At 43.1% G+C, this 14,502-nt stretch overlaps 1 protein-coding gene across 3 annotated transcripts in view; it reads left to right on the top strand.

Moving 5' to 3' along the window:
• Positions 1-1,415: 1,415 nt before the first annotated feature.
• Positions 1,416-14,502, top strand: part of sema4bb (sema domain, immunoglobulin domain (Ig), transmembrane domain (TM) and short cytoplasmic domain, (semaphorin) 4Bb) — a 51,042-nt gene continuing 37,955 nt past the window's right edge. The window contains exon 1 of one of the 3 annotated variants that reach the window (XM_029497956.1): positions 1,416-1,558. The gene's annotated coding sequence lies outside the window, so the exon portion shown is untranslated. Of the gene's footprint in view, positions 1,559-9,475; positions 9,525-10,866; positions 11,003-14,502 lie in introns of those variants that run through there. The other 2 variants (XM_029497958.1, XM_029497957.1) reach the window with 2 other exon arrangements.

Raw genomic sequence — 14,502 nt, forward strand, 5'->3', positions numbered from 1 at the left:
AAAGACCTTAAAATGAGTTTAAACGAAGCTGATCTTATGTGAGAGACGAAATCACAAGGATTTATGAAATAAAACAATCCTCATTAGCATTAGACAGCATTAAAATGTCTTTGCTGTCTGCTCTGTGGCGGTTGACTTTTGGCGTCATTGGCTTAAAAAAAAGAAAGAAGAGAGACTGAAGGTAGATGTTGTTGTGTCCTGAGTGCAACAATGAGATAGCAACATAACAACCTGCTGTGAGGTATACAAAGCCTGCAGGGGCTAAACACACATCTTATGAAAATCAGCGAAGGTGAGCTGGTAGAAAGGACTTCCTTATCTTAGCATTTCTGCCACCTGCACCCCTCCTATCTCATTTTCTGCCTGTCTTGTGCCAGATTGGTACAGACAGAGCAGAGGTGCGAAGATGACCCTGAGCTGTCATTGTTTTCTTACTAACGCTCTTTCTTCTGCCTTTCTGTTCCTTTTTAGGGATGGCAGGCTGCACAAAGACAGGTGATTGCTGCTGCTGCTGCTGCTATAGGGTAAAAAAAAAAAGTGTGTGTTTTTTCTCTTCCATTTAGAGATGTGCTGTGTCAAAGCTGGGAGAAAGTGACTGGAATCACTCACCTGAAATGTCAGTGACTTTCTAACAGGGTGTCCATCAGCGGTTTTTCAAACTGACAAGGGAGCCATTAGCTGGTAGCTCTGAGCCTGGTTCCTGTGGTGAAAAGGGGTGGGACTGAGATTTATGTTTAACTGTCAATCAGGGAAAAACAAAACAGAACAAAAAACAAAAAAACAGCATCTGGAAAACATCTGCAGATGAAAGCTGCAACAATACTTATTTATAGTCACCGAAAGGTTTTGGAAACGTGATCTATGAAATGTGCTGTGATGATTATACCTGCTTAATTATAGCTCTGGTTTATGTTTTGCTCATGTGTACACAACCACACACACACACACACACGCACACACGCACCCACACAGGTGCAGGCGCCATTACGACACTGCACCGTATACAACATGGACACAATCTTTAATCATCCTGTGGTCTGCTGTGGAGGGAGAATATACAGTAATGTTGACGCACACGCACAAACACCAACACACGGACACGCACACATGCACTCACACCTTCCCCCACCCGTTGCCCACCCCCTGCAAACCTACCATAGCCCTAGTCCATGATGTAATGCTATCAGACCCCTCCTCTGCCGTCTCTCACACACTCCCCTCGCTCTCTCCCTCTCTCTCCTTCTGCTCATTCTATTGGTGGCTCCCGCCTGCATTTGCTGGATCAGCTCTGACTCCCTGCACGCTCACATACACACACACACACACACACACACACACACACACACACACACATACACACACACTTACATTCACTTACAAACACACACACACATGCTCGTACTGGCATGCACATACTCACACACATGCACTTACACACACACTTCCACGCTCCCCCTCGCACACTCTTACACATACACTACCAGGGGGATTCCTCCGCCACTGCAGACTCTGCTCACTCCACCTGCCTCCCGTCTTCCGTCGTGGGGGGAAAAGCACGGTGAGTCTCTCCTTTCTCTTGTGACAGCAGGCGATTGTGCTCCACAGCTAGACAAAAGGACGGAAGGACAAACATCAGGAGGTTTTTGGTGCCACTGCAGCCGGCGAGGAGAGGCTGGCTTGCGGCTGAGTTTGTGCACGGGCTGATGAAGTGGTGCGTGGCTGCTCAGTTACTACAGACACCGGTCATCTTGGCGCTGGGTGCCATGGCAATTGGGATGCATTCAGTCAGGGTTTTGGCTCATTGTGTGTCAGTGTCCTAGTGAGGTTCTGGACAAATCAGTGAGGTGCACGTGTGTGTGTCTATATCAGTAACTGTTTGCATGTGTAGCCTGAATATGCTCCAGGGTTTTGTGTCTTCTCTGATTTCCTCTTTGAGAAACGTCAGTCACCTTGCTTTGAGATAAACAGGGGAAGGTAAAAAATGAACTGAATCACATGAATGTGGAACCAAAGGTGCTGCTGCATTAAGTTTCTGCGATGGTTTAGTTTGTTCTAACTCGTGCCGGCTGGATGAGGAGGACACACTGGCTACAATAGAGCCCTGACAGGCTCATTGTGTACATATAGATTGTCCCTGTTGTGTCACAGACAAAACAGGGTGTGTGCATGTGGTGTGAACTCCTCCAAATGTCACTGTGCTTGTGACATTTGGACACTTGCGGCACTCTCTCTATCTTCTCCGTCCACATTATGTGCAGCGAGCGCTTTCACTCCAAAGCTCAATGACATTGAGTCTAATAGGAAAAGTAATTCTATTATTGCCACAGCTTTTGACTGCTAAATGGCACATTAATAATAGAGCTGGGTGAATGAAATCACTGGTGCATTTTTCTCCCTAAACTGAGGCTGACCACTTTGCATTTTGTGTGGAATTGCACTACAAACTAACCTTGTACAAGTGTGCAGAAATGTTCATATTTGATCATGGCTGGTCTGCTTCACATGTGGACGCTCTCATAACTAATTCATCCAAAATGTTCTTGGGTTTCGCCATCACACTGAGCTGACAAAAAAAAAAAAAAAGCCAGACATGATATACAGATTTCTCATTTAGGCATAAATGCCAAATTTGCTGGTTCATTTTCACGCATCTCCACCCTCTTTGATCGATTGGGACATTGGTGGAATCCATAATTTAAACTAATATGTAATGGATCTGGAAGGAGGTGTAATCCATCATGCACTGGCAGCAAAACAAACAATATTATATATTATCCACGCTGGATAATCTCTCCAGTTAACCAACAAACAAATTAGCTTAGCTATGCCTTTCAACTTTCACATTATTGTCAGTGATTGCAGCTACAACCACACAGAAAGGAAGAAACCCACAAGGCTATTTTGGAAGCTGGTGTGCCTCGTTCAAATTCTCCACAGTCCCTCACGGAACAGTCTGTGCAAATATGTTGGTGGATTTTTTAATCGATGATTAGCACATGAAACAACTCCTCCTCGAGGCTGTTTGACTCTGACATCCTCTGTGTAGGCATGAATGGAAAGTAATTAGGCTGGTGGTCCGACAACAAGCGAACAGGAATGAGGAAATGCAGTGTATAGTCACTTCCCATTGGCTGTTCAAGCATTATTTGGGTTCCGGTACTGTGCGGTCATACCGAGATAGTCTATTGATTTCTCACTGTTTGAATCCCATTACAGCCGGCAACAGACACCGAGTCTCCCCGCTGCCCCAAAGACCTTTAAAAGTACACGGAGCTAACAGTGCAGTCTAATCTGACACTTTGTGAACTTGTTACAAACTCAAAATGTTAATATCCCTCTTCTTCTTCAGAAACCTCCTAAATGGTGGAGTTAAGGTTGCAAATCGCTGATCTTCCCTCACCGGATGAACAGATGTTGAACTAAATCAGCAGAAGTGGATGTGAGAATATGAATTCTCTCGTGGTCAAATAGTGAAAGACCAAAAAAGATGAAGAAGAAGAAGAAGAAGAAGAAAAAAAAAAAAGCCCCAACAGCAACATCAATTCAGTCAATACTGCACCGGCTGACCGACTGCCAACACTACACTTCTCATTCAGCTGTGTCAAGGTTTCACTGCACAGAGTGTGTTTTTCAGTCTATACACAGGCTTCTTACGTGACACACTTCTTTTTTTTTTTTTTTTTTTTAATCAAAGTTTTATAGTTTTCTTTTTCATTTGCTCTAAACAGAGACGCCACAAGTATTCCTAGGAATAAAACATGTGAGGATTTGAGGCCTCGTTATGGGGGGAAAAAAAACAGGCCCGGGACAGCCGCGCTGGTCCCTCAGTCCTGTTCCATAATAACACTGAGGTAGACTTTCATCCAACTATCCAGCACACGTCATGCACACCACAATATTTCAAAGGGAATTTCAAACATTGCCCGCATCTGAATGTATTCAGTCTAAATCGTGAACTGCACTGTAAAAAACAATGGATATTTTCAAAGTAAAAGGCAGCGAGACTATAAACGGACACAGCTTGGAGCACAAGGATACCTGGCACTGTACAGTGCTGTAGCAGAGACTAAACAATGAACTGGAGGTTATGAGCAAAGAAAATGTGGAGTGTGATCTTTGCTCATAAGAAAATCTACTTTTTCTGCTCTTACGTGCAATAAGTAAGTGCTGGCGTTTCTATTCCTAAAAGGTTTTAATCTTTGGGGTAAATAATCAGATTTGGCACTTGCTTCAAATCCTGCAGGATCACAATATTTTTGCTTTGCTGCCTGAGCAGCTGATGGATATAGCTGTTTTTCTTCACATTCCTCAAACCTCCACAGAGCTTCACTGAGAGCGGAGCTCCTCCAAATTTGCTGGTCTTTAATTTCAGGGAAGAATCACAAAAACCTTAATGGATAAACCTGCCATTAGAGCTCAAAAGCACAAATCCAATTTCTTCTTCTTAATTGTACTCCCCTTCAAAGCTCCACCTTTTTTAACATTAAGGCTAATAAAGTTATTTGCGCTGAGAGATTCATAAAAAAATCAGAAACTCATTAATTCATTCTCAGTGCCTGGAGGCTTTCTTCCACAGCTTCCCCCCTCTCGCTGTGCAGCTGTGCTGGACCTTCACCTATGCCCTCCTACTGCGGCATCCATAATCTCTGAGCTTCAAATCCACGAAGAAAGAGCCAGACAAAGAAAACCTATGTACACATTCACACATCCTCATTTAAACTGCACTAGCTGTCACTGACATCACTTCCCCTCGAGCTCTCGGGGGAAGCCAAACCACATTAAGGTTCATTGATATCATAACATCCTATAGAGTTCATTTCATCGCCACATGCCCTTCCCCCAGTGTATGTACAGGAGCTGTCAGGGAGCAGATACTGGCTCTAATTCATCACAAAAGATAAACAGGCATCAAAACGGTTCAGCTGGCTCTGATGTGTGCACATGGCGTCCAGGTTCGAGTCCATTTCATGCTATGGTTCTATTTATTTGGCTTCCTATCTGTCATTCTTTGTTTGTAATTGTACTCTGTGACTTTACCGCTCCGTGATCTGTGGAGCAGAGATACCATAAAGGTAGTCCAAAAATAGCCCTCTAACATCTTTCTTTTCCTCAGCATCTTTGAATCTAGCATCTTGCATCTTTAATTCAAGATCTTAGTGGACATGAGTCACAGAAACTAACATTTGGGCACAACATGGCATCTAATAGAGGGTTGCAACAGCAGTCAGTTGTGGTTTCATTCCTTCAAACTTTAGTTTCTGTTATTTTCCCAGATGTGTCTGCAGCAGGGTGGTTGTTGTGGAAGCTAGGAGTGAAGAGGGATCTGTGGTAAAACAGTGATAATTCACTCTGTAAAACTGATGCTTATCAGCTCACTTCAGCTGAGTGTATTAGTTTGTTTCTTACAACCTTAATGGGCCCCAATCGTGGGTGAAAGATGAAAGACCGCAGATACCACTAACCTGGAGTATACGGCATGCAGATAGTTGTAGGTTTATGTTCCCAGATTTCAGGATATCTGTCAGGGAGATTTATTTTGTCATGCTTATGCTGTAGGTTGAAAAATTTGTCCACATAGCACAGCACGTGTGCTAAAACTTTTCGCCCACTGGAGTAGCGCTGATGAATATCGTGCCCTGAGTAGCTGGTTCAGTGTTTCTACCGGGAGAACCGTGTTGGCTGGGCTGACTGACAGAACAAACACTTGACTGAGACAGTGACTTCTCAACAGGTCAGCCCTGTAATCATGAACGTCCGTCATCCCGGTCCATTGCTCTGCTGAATGCCACATGAAACATATCAACATACAACAAAAACTTTTCCAAAAAACAGCTGGAAAACTTGAATATTGTGCAGAAAACATGGAAAGAGGGATGCATTTCATTTTAGAACAAAAATTTAGTAATGCGGATGCATCATTTGTGCTTTTGAAGACTTCAAATCCACTTCGATGTCCCCTCAACTCATACACACTTGGCTCTCCAAAGCCACCTGTAGTGACAAAAAGATGAGACTAGAAGGAGATTGGTCGAAGGAAATGGCTTATATGCCATCCAGACATGGAACAAACGAATCTACTTTCTTCTACACTACAGAAATAGCCCCCCTCCCCACCAAAAAATATAGCTCAAACCGTCACAATTTCATTTCTGTGTTTAATTATAACTCAGACTAATTCAGAGGAACTCTTGATGCTGTGAGTACAACTGCAAGCATGCAGCAAAGCAAGATGATGGTTCTGCTTGTGCCTTAAAGGCTCTGAAATATTTACTTCTATTATTATCTTACACAAGAAACATTTGGCTGTTGCCCAAATGTGCTGAAGACATATGCTGAGCGATTACCGTTTGATTTAAAGGTATCAAAACAGCAAGTCATTCTTATCCATGATATATGACCAGCTTGTCAAAACAACCCGACTCAGGATCATTTATAGAGGAAGCAGATGGGAAACTTTCAGACTGAAGTGCTGCATCACTTGAATAGTCATGAATCATCAATGTGAAGAGAGGAGGTCTCCTGTGTAGAGAGAGAGAGTGAGTGAGATGTGGAGACATTTTTGGGACTGCCGGAGCGGGACAAGGTGAGGACATGGGGATGAGTCATGGTGCTGTGAGATGCGCAGGAGGCGCCTGCAGTGGGCTGCTCTGACTTCATCGCAGTCTGCAGGGGTGGAACTCACCGGGCAGGGGGAGCACACCTTGTGCTGCAGGAGTCATGACTCTGACCTTGTTGAACGTCAACAACTCTCGTCTTCTTCCCCGCTTCCATACAGCGCTAAAAACTAATGAGACTTTATAGAAAACGCTTCGATTTCATTTTGAAGGTGTTTGGTGATGAATAAAAAATGGTAAGGGGCAGGAACTGATCTAATGGGCGTTGAAAAGGACACTTTGGCAGGATTCATCCTCTGGGCACCATAAATATGGCATTAATTGCTAAGAAGCATGGTGGTGGATCAACACAAGGCCAACAGTTAGCATGCTTAAAAAGTGATTTTTTTTTTTTTCAAAACCTTTTCGTGCCTTTTCGTTTCTGTATTTTTTTCTCCCTTATGCACTGAAAAAGCAATCCACAGATGTTGATCTTCAAATATCTATACTTGAAGGCCACTTGACACAAAGTGTAGTTGATCCCATTGACATATTGGCTCTACTTTGTGCTGCAACCACTTAGGGACTTAATTCGGTGGGTAAATCCACAAACCATTTAGGTAAGTCTCCAAATCTGGTGTTGTGTATTACTGAAAGAGTCTGTCATATACTTAACCTCAATAAAAGCTCCATGGGTGGGTGCGACCCGAATATGAGTGGCTGCTGTACACTCCTGCCTTTGCGTGCCACGACGGGGGTTATTATCAGAGCACATTGGCAGATTAAGTGTGATTTAGTCAACAACTGAGCATTTCTGAGCCACCAGATGCTTTGATTGATAATTGTTTTTTTTTTTTTGCTAAGATGGAGGTAATTTCTTTATAGTGTATAAAAGCTCTTAATATGCACCAGTTAAAGTCGTTTGTAGGTCATGTCTTTCTTAACAATGTGCTTCGCCCAAAGCTGCAAAGCTACTCAGCATCTTCAGTTTGTGAGTACGTGAATAGCTTTTTTCTTTTTTTTCACTGTGAGGTTGAGACTAATTTACATTTATATTCTCTTTAATCTGTTTGTTTTTGCAGACCTCAATCACATTTTTGTTCTGTGGCTTTTCTCGCTATAAATCACTGCAGAGAAAAAAACGTATTATTCCCATTTTTAAGAGAAGCCTTACTGCCGAGTGGTCCGTCTGCCCCCTGCTGCTACAAGCCTGACTTTTGCGTAAGTTGGACGATTTTAATCTTCTCAGAAGTAATCCTTGATTAAATTTGAGGGATTACTGCAGGCTAGGCAGATAAAGGAGAGCAACTCTGACTTGCCTTCTATCAAGGAACATATAATAGAAAAAGAATAGAAAGAGACACATTTGAAACCAAAGAAAATTAGACAGAGACTCTGTCATAAGTTTAACCCCCACCTGCCACACATTTCTCCAGTGGGGGTGGAGGCATTGGCCTTTCTCTGCAGTCCAGTCACGCAGAAGCAGTCAGAGAGTGACAACATTTCCAGATTAAAGCGTTGGGACTCTGTCAGACCAGGCCATCGGAATGAAGCTTCCAGTATTCTTCCGGCTTGATGACTGTCATCACATTTCTCGGTGTTAACAGTCAAAATATCTGCCAAATTCGCACACTGCCTCATGTCAGTGGAGACAAGAAGATGGAGACTAATTATTAATGTTATCTTGTCCTCTCCAGGTGTGAAGAGTGCTTTAATATTCTACATGGGAGCTTGATTTGTGTCCTTCCTTGCTGAGAGAAAATATGATAAATTTGTTTGGACGTGCCGACACCGAGAGGTTTTGCCAGACCAAATAAGAAGACCAACGTCAGCAGTATTTTTCCTCCTTTGAGGGGTGAGAAAAAGAGACTAGATGAAAAGTTGAGTCTGGTTAGGTCCAGGTCCCTGCCTTTGTATATAATCCCCTGTAATTCTCTTTGTGGTGGACGCTCTGAGTTGACATTCATTGTCTGACGGCTGCAGGAGAGGATTGATAAGACAGGCGAAGAGGAAGCAAGAAACTTTCCCTCAGCAAAGGAAACTATTTCAGCCATAGGCTGAGAGGAGGTGATGTTAGTCTCTTCTGCAAATACACTTCAGAATGTACGGCTCATATCGTGACACACACGCATTATCGGCAGTTTACGCCACAGATTTTGTGTACCCGCACAGATGGACACATTTTTATTTTTTATTTTTTTTGCCAGTGAAAGCATCGCTTGGGTAGTTTATGAGCACTTGTACTTGTGCTTTATGCTTTCATTGTGGTGGGGCCCATAACATTCAGTGGCCCAGCAGCAATTTGGGGTGGATGTGGTGAAAAACATCCAGTTACTGAAATAAATAAAAGAACAACAAAAAACAGGCAATAAGGGGAAAAAATGAATTGAAATTCTGCTTACTCTTTTCTCAATTTGATGTCCCCCAGCCGGGGAGGGGTTGCTTTGCTGTAATACACATGAATTAAGTGTGTGCATCATTCTTTTGTAGAGGAAAAACAAATCTTCATACTTTGGCCACTTTTGCGTGATTCATCGACGCACGATGGAACTACTTTCTGAGGCGGAGACAGGAAATGTGGATTTAATAGGGTGTAACATGGATTATATTCTGCTGCTTTGTTTAATTGGGCTGATTGATGGATGGCCAAAGTGCGCCTCCGGCTCCGGTTGCAGGCAGGCAGCATGTGCGGAGGGAGGAGCCAAAGTTTGGAGCTCTGAAAGCGGCCAGTCCTCCTCAGTGTGCGGCGGAGGATGGACTTTCTACGGTCTCACTGAAGGGATCACCTTCCTACCTTTTTTTTTTTTTTTTGTAAATGAAGTGCACAATACGGATTTAAAGCCGGTCTCATGTGTTGCAGCCACTGTGAGAGTCTGACTGGAGGTTTTTTTTTTTTTTTGTTGTTTGTTTTTCGGCTGCAGCTCCTGGATGGTAAGGTCCTTTTGTGCCTGCTCGATCCGCTTTGGTTCTCAGGTTGATCACCTTTAAAACGAGGATCTTTTAAACAATTCGTGTGTTTCTTTAAAAAAAATGAAAATAAACGCATGCCTGTTGATATAATTAAGGAAAAAAGAAACCACACTATGCACCTCATGGGTCCGACAGACGATGACTCATTTATTTATTTTTTTTAAAAGGGATATTTTAGGGCGTAAAAGGAGGATTTGGTGTTTTATCCATTAGGCAGACAGAACTAAACCAGACTTTCTCGTTTCTCGCGTTTCCTTCAGGGATGATCAAGGTCTCATGCATATTTCAGCCTGAGTAGTAATTTGCTCGGTTGTTGTAGAAGCCGTATGTGAAGGTGAGCAGTCTGCCGGCTGGATGCCCCCCCACCGCCTCGTTTTTCTGTCCCATGTGTGTAAACAGCTGCTGTTTACATCCAACCCAAAGAAACAACACACCAGAAACACTTTTTTTCTTTAAAATGGGGGCTTTGCTGCAGTTCAGTTCTGATGAATCACACAGGTCAGTTAAAACCATGTGGACTGTTCTGTTGTGCAATTGATTGTGTCCAACTTGCTAAATCTTGTTTCCTGTTATTCTCTTCCAAGAGGTCGCCTCCATTTATCGCTGATTGCTTGTAGTAGAATGTGTTGACATACTTTCCTTATCAATCTCCATTTCTGCCAACCAAACACAGGTTGACAAGAAAAAAGCTCCCTTTTTTTTTTGTTCTGGGTCACAGATAGTGAATCTAAAATTTGTACTTTATCCTGAACTGATAGACCAGATCTGGAAGGTAGGAATTGTGTGTTTAGACAAAGCTGATATGATGTGTGTGTGTGTGTGTGTGTGTGTGTGTGTGTGAGAGAGAGAGTCGGCATCATTAACTACTCACACTGATCATCTCAGACTCTCTTACTGTCAGCTAAGCTGCAGAAACCTCTCCCCCAGAAGTATCTTGTGTCCCCCCCACCCCCAGCCACCATCCATCTCTGTTTCTCTGTAGCACGCTCTCTCATATGCGCACATAGACCCCCACCCACACAATCACACACACATTCAAACACTCAAAACAAACACACAGACTCCACCCACTGTAACAACTTCAGAGGAATGGTCAGCTTTTGGAGAGGTTGTGGTAAAGAGCTGGAAGGGAAGTTGAAATCGGGGTGGTGGGGGGGGCGCTCTGATGCTCTTAACTCCCAAAAGATTAGTAATATCTCGCACTGTCCGGAAGGACTGGAAGCGATCATTGTGAACCGATGGGAACTTGCATATCCAGAGTCCCTGCACAGCCTTAGTGCTGAGGTGTGGGAAAACAGTCGTCGTGCTGGGCTGAAGCCAGATCGCACCCAGGGACGGGTCAGGCACAAAGCCAGCCTCGCTGCCTTTTCATCAGCTGAGTGCACTTTTGTGCACATGACTTCAAGAACAGTTTGTCATCCAACCTGAAATTAAAAAAGGTAAATATATTCTGTGCAGACTTTGTTTTCATGGAGGTTTTTCTGCAGCTGGAACATTTGGCAGCAAAGTCGTGTCAGTTAAAAGAGCCTGCAAGAATTCTTGCAGAATTAATGCAGCCCAAACTGTGAAAAGTCACACGTTGCCTTTTACACATGAGCGATAAGGTTTATTGGTTCACGTTTGCATTCACCAAAGCCTGGCCGTAGACCCGCTCGCTGACTGTTTCTGCTGTGTGTATGCCTGGCTTTGTTTGCCAGATGTGAGGCCATTCATATTCAGCGGGACCTGCAGGTCCTGTAGGAAGGCTGGCCAGGCCCTGCAGGGGTTTAGATGTTGGGCGAAGGGACTGCTCTGGATCCAGGTGATGTTGCTCTGAGGACATGCTGATAAGCCTGAAATTCATTTTCCTAAATTGACTTTTCTTCCCTCTCGTGTTGCTTCCCACTCTGGCATTACTGTCACAAACAAATCTGTTTGCGAGAGTAAAAACATCTGTTCCACACCCATTCGAACCATTTATGCTACACTGCTTGGACATGCTTAGTCGTCACTGCCCACACAGGACCTGAATCCATGGCTGCAGGTCCAAACCTACCACAGAATTAAATTCCTTGTAGACACAATATCTATTTCCTCAACAGTTTGCAAAATTTCTTCAGGCAAATGCTCAGAGAGTATAAGGAGAGTACACTTTACATAAATTAAATGAGGTTGCCGCTGTGTTGAGACTGGAGGGTCAACGTCTCCTGTAACTAAAGGTTAATGCAAAAATTCTACAGTTAATCATTTTTAAGTACGCGTGAGGAGAAATGGCTGAGGGGACCAGAACGTGGAATATAAACAGTGCTGCAATATTTCTGGAGCAGTCCCATAACAATTACATAAATAAGAATGGGCACATCCATCACTGTGACTTTGTATTGGAAAACAGAACTTCTTTTGTGTTTTTGTTTTTATAATACTATATTATTGTGGCGTTGATATGTCTGCGGGTGAAGGTGAAAGCCAGTGTGCGGAGAACAGATGCTTTTAATATTGTGTTTTCATTCATTTTGTGTGACGTGTTAATGTGAGCTACTTGCATGTATTGGCCAATGAGAGCTTCAGTGCAGGAATCATGTCCTTTAGCTCCTTATTAAAGGAAAGAGGCAAAATTTGCCTTCTATCGCTGTTTTATTGGAAATCTGTTCATCATAATATTCAGTTATTTTAATAATTTCTGATTATTTCCCCTTTTGTCTAGCTGAATGAATTCATGTCGACCCCTTCCCTTATCTGCGCCGTGTATCAGTGATTATCTGTGGGAATGTTGCCAGGAGGGCCCTCGCTGTTGACTTATTACTTCCTTTATTGGTGGCAACTGCTTCCAAAGATAAAGACAGAGTCTCTACCTGTCAGTAAACAAAGCAGAAGCGGTTCAGTTGTACTTTTTCTCTGTTTGTTTGTTTTGTTTGTTTTTTTTAGTAAACTGCCACCTGCCTTTCAGCAGCAAACCTGACCAACTGCACAGACAAACTATGTTTACGAGTAACGCGAACAGACCTGTGGTCACGATCGTCGCCGTTCATATCTGAATGCGCTGAAGTGAAAGCAGCGAGGGTTTGATGAGGTGAAACTGGGGCGAGAAACAAAATGCTGTCCTCTGATTCGCTTTTAAATCCTATTGCCCAGCTTGTCAAATCGTGTAAAGAAATGAGTCCTCACATTGGTTTAACTGCAGGGATTACTTGTGTCACCCCCCGCAACTCTATGTTTAAGTCATGAGATGAATAACCTACTATGGATAGCCAAGTCTGTGGATTTGATGGCGTATTTAGCAGATGAACTCTGATGCCAACACAGCTTGGTCCAGACCTCACAGAGGCCTCCATTGTGTGATTACATGATTGTAAATCTTGTACTCTCCTTCTTTCACACTCTTTCACGCAAGTTTGTTCACACTCCTGACTGACATCACCACCAGCTAAGCAGATGAATGAGATATTGTGTGTTTGCAGCTTTGATAGCAACAGTCCTCTCTATAAATGTCGGGTAGAAAGTCCCCTTGAGACCAGAGCAACACGGAAACAAATGAAAACCCCCTTTTTTGGGGGGCCTGGCTGCTGACGTCTCAGGACAATCATTAAATTGTCTTCTGTCAAGCTGTGGAGTCCCAAACGAGTGGAAATTTAAATTCCCCATGTCTCCTTTTGTTTTGTTTTTCAAACTCAAGGCAAAATTATGTTTGGCTCCTATCATAAGGATTTCCTGATTGGTCACTGCAGTTCATTAGTTTAAATGGGTCATTGGGTTAAAAGTGTAGGCAAATGAAAAACAAAAGGAGATTAGTGTAATCTATTTTCCAGTAAGTTTGTAGCCTCATAGCAGTCATTTTAAATCCACTAGAGCGATTTTTCTGAAGAGCGGCTTGAACATCTCCAAAGGTTCCTGTAGTTTCTCTAACTGAGCTATGATCAAGTGGAAGTCTGGGAAACGTTGCCTCCCTGTCAAACTGCGCTCTGACTGACATCCACAAGTCATTATGGCACTTTGTGAATTTTTCAACAACCGATCTCCCACTGTTCCCCCGTCCGGCTTGAATAATTTGAGGCAAGGGCAAGTCTGTATCAGGGGGAGTAGGATGACCCCCAACTCTCTTTTAAGCACTTATCTCCTCTGCCAGTTCTCCTTCACTCACTTGTTTGAAATGATAATTGCTCCTTCCTGAATTGCGACGCTGAGCAGTATGTACACTAATTTAAATGGGAGATTCGGCTGTTCCTCGGGGCCTATTGGAGCTCAGCATTGCATTTAAAATCTTGTTCTTTGCTCTTCATCTCAACCCCGCGTGGATTTGGCATTTTGGGATAAAAGTCGCTGGGACTCCAGTCCCGTTGCTAACCTGAAAGACGCCAGAGTTCATCGTTGTATTTTAATAAATACTTAACACTGCGAGACACGGATATGAAGGGATCATGGAAACAGTGCACGTACTGTAGTTAAACAATTAACACAGATCTGTCTGGTAGCTTAGGGTCATGCAAAGCCAATTAGGGCATATTCAGTGCACAGCCTTGTACCTGATTAACATGTGAAAAGGAAGCTTGATGCAGAGAGCGGGATAAAACCGGGAATGTGTCTGTGTGCACTCTAATAATTTGATAATGAGCAGATTAAAAAAGCTGTGCAATTCTGCCAAACCTAGATTATTTTCACAATTTAAAAACCCCCATCATTTATTTCAGTACTAACCAGAAACTAAAAGCTTTCAATAAGTTCCTCATGAAGTTGATCAGTGAACTGTTAATGTCAAGCTATAAGTAGTCTTCTGACTACTCAGCTGTATCAACACGGGAAGTTAATTCTCTGCCATAAATGCCAGATGAATTATAAATTACACAGATACCATCATCACACTATTAGATTCAACTGCTGGCAGCTATGTTACTTATATGCATGGACGTGTTTAAAACCGAAGTGATCTTACAGCTCAAATGCTTGTTGATGAAGGCATTCTGTA

The sequence above is a fragment of the Echeneis naucrates genome, chromosome 3 (genome assembly GCF_900963305.1).
Source record: "Echeneis naucrates chromosome 3, fEcheNa1.1, whole genome shotgun sequence".
Lineage (NCBI taxonomy): Eukaryota > Metazoa > Chordata > Actinopteri > Carangiformes > Echeneidae > Echeneis > Echeneis naucrates.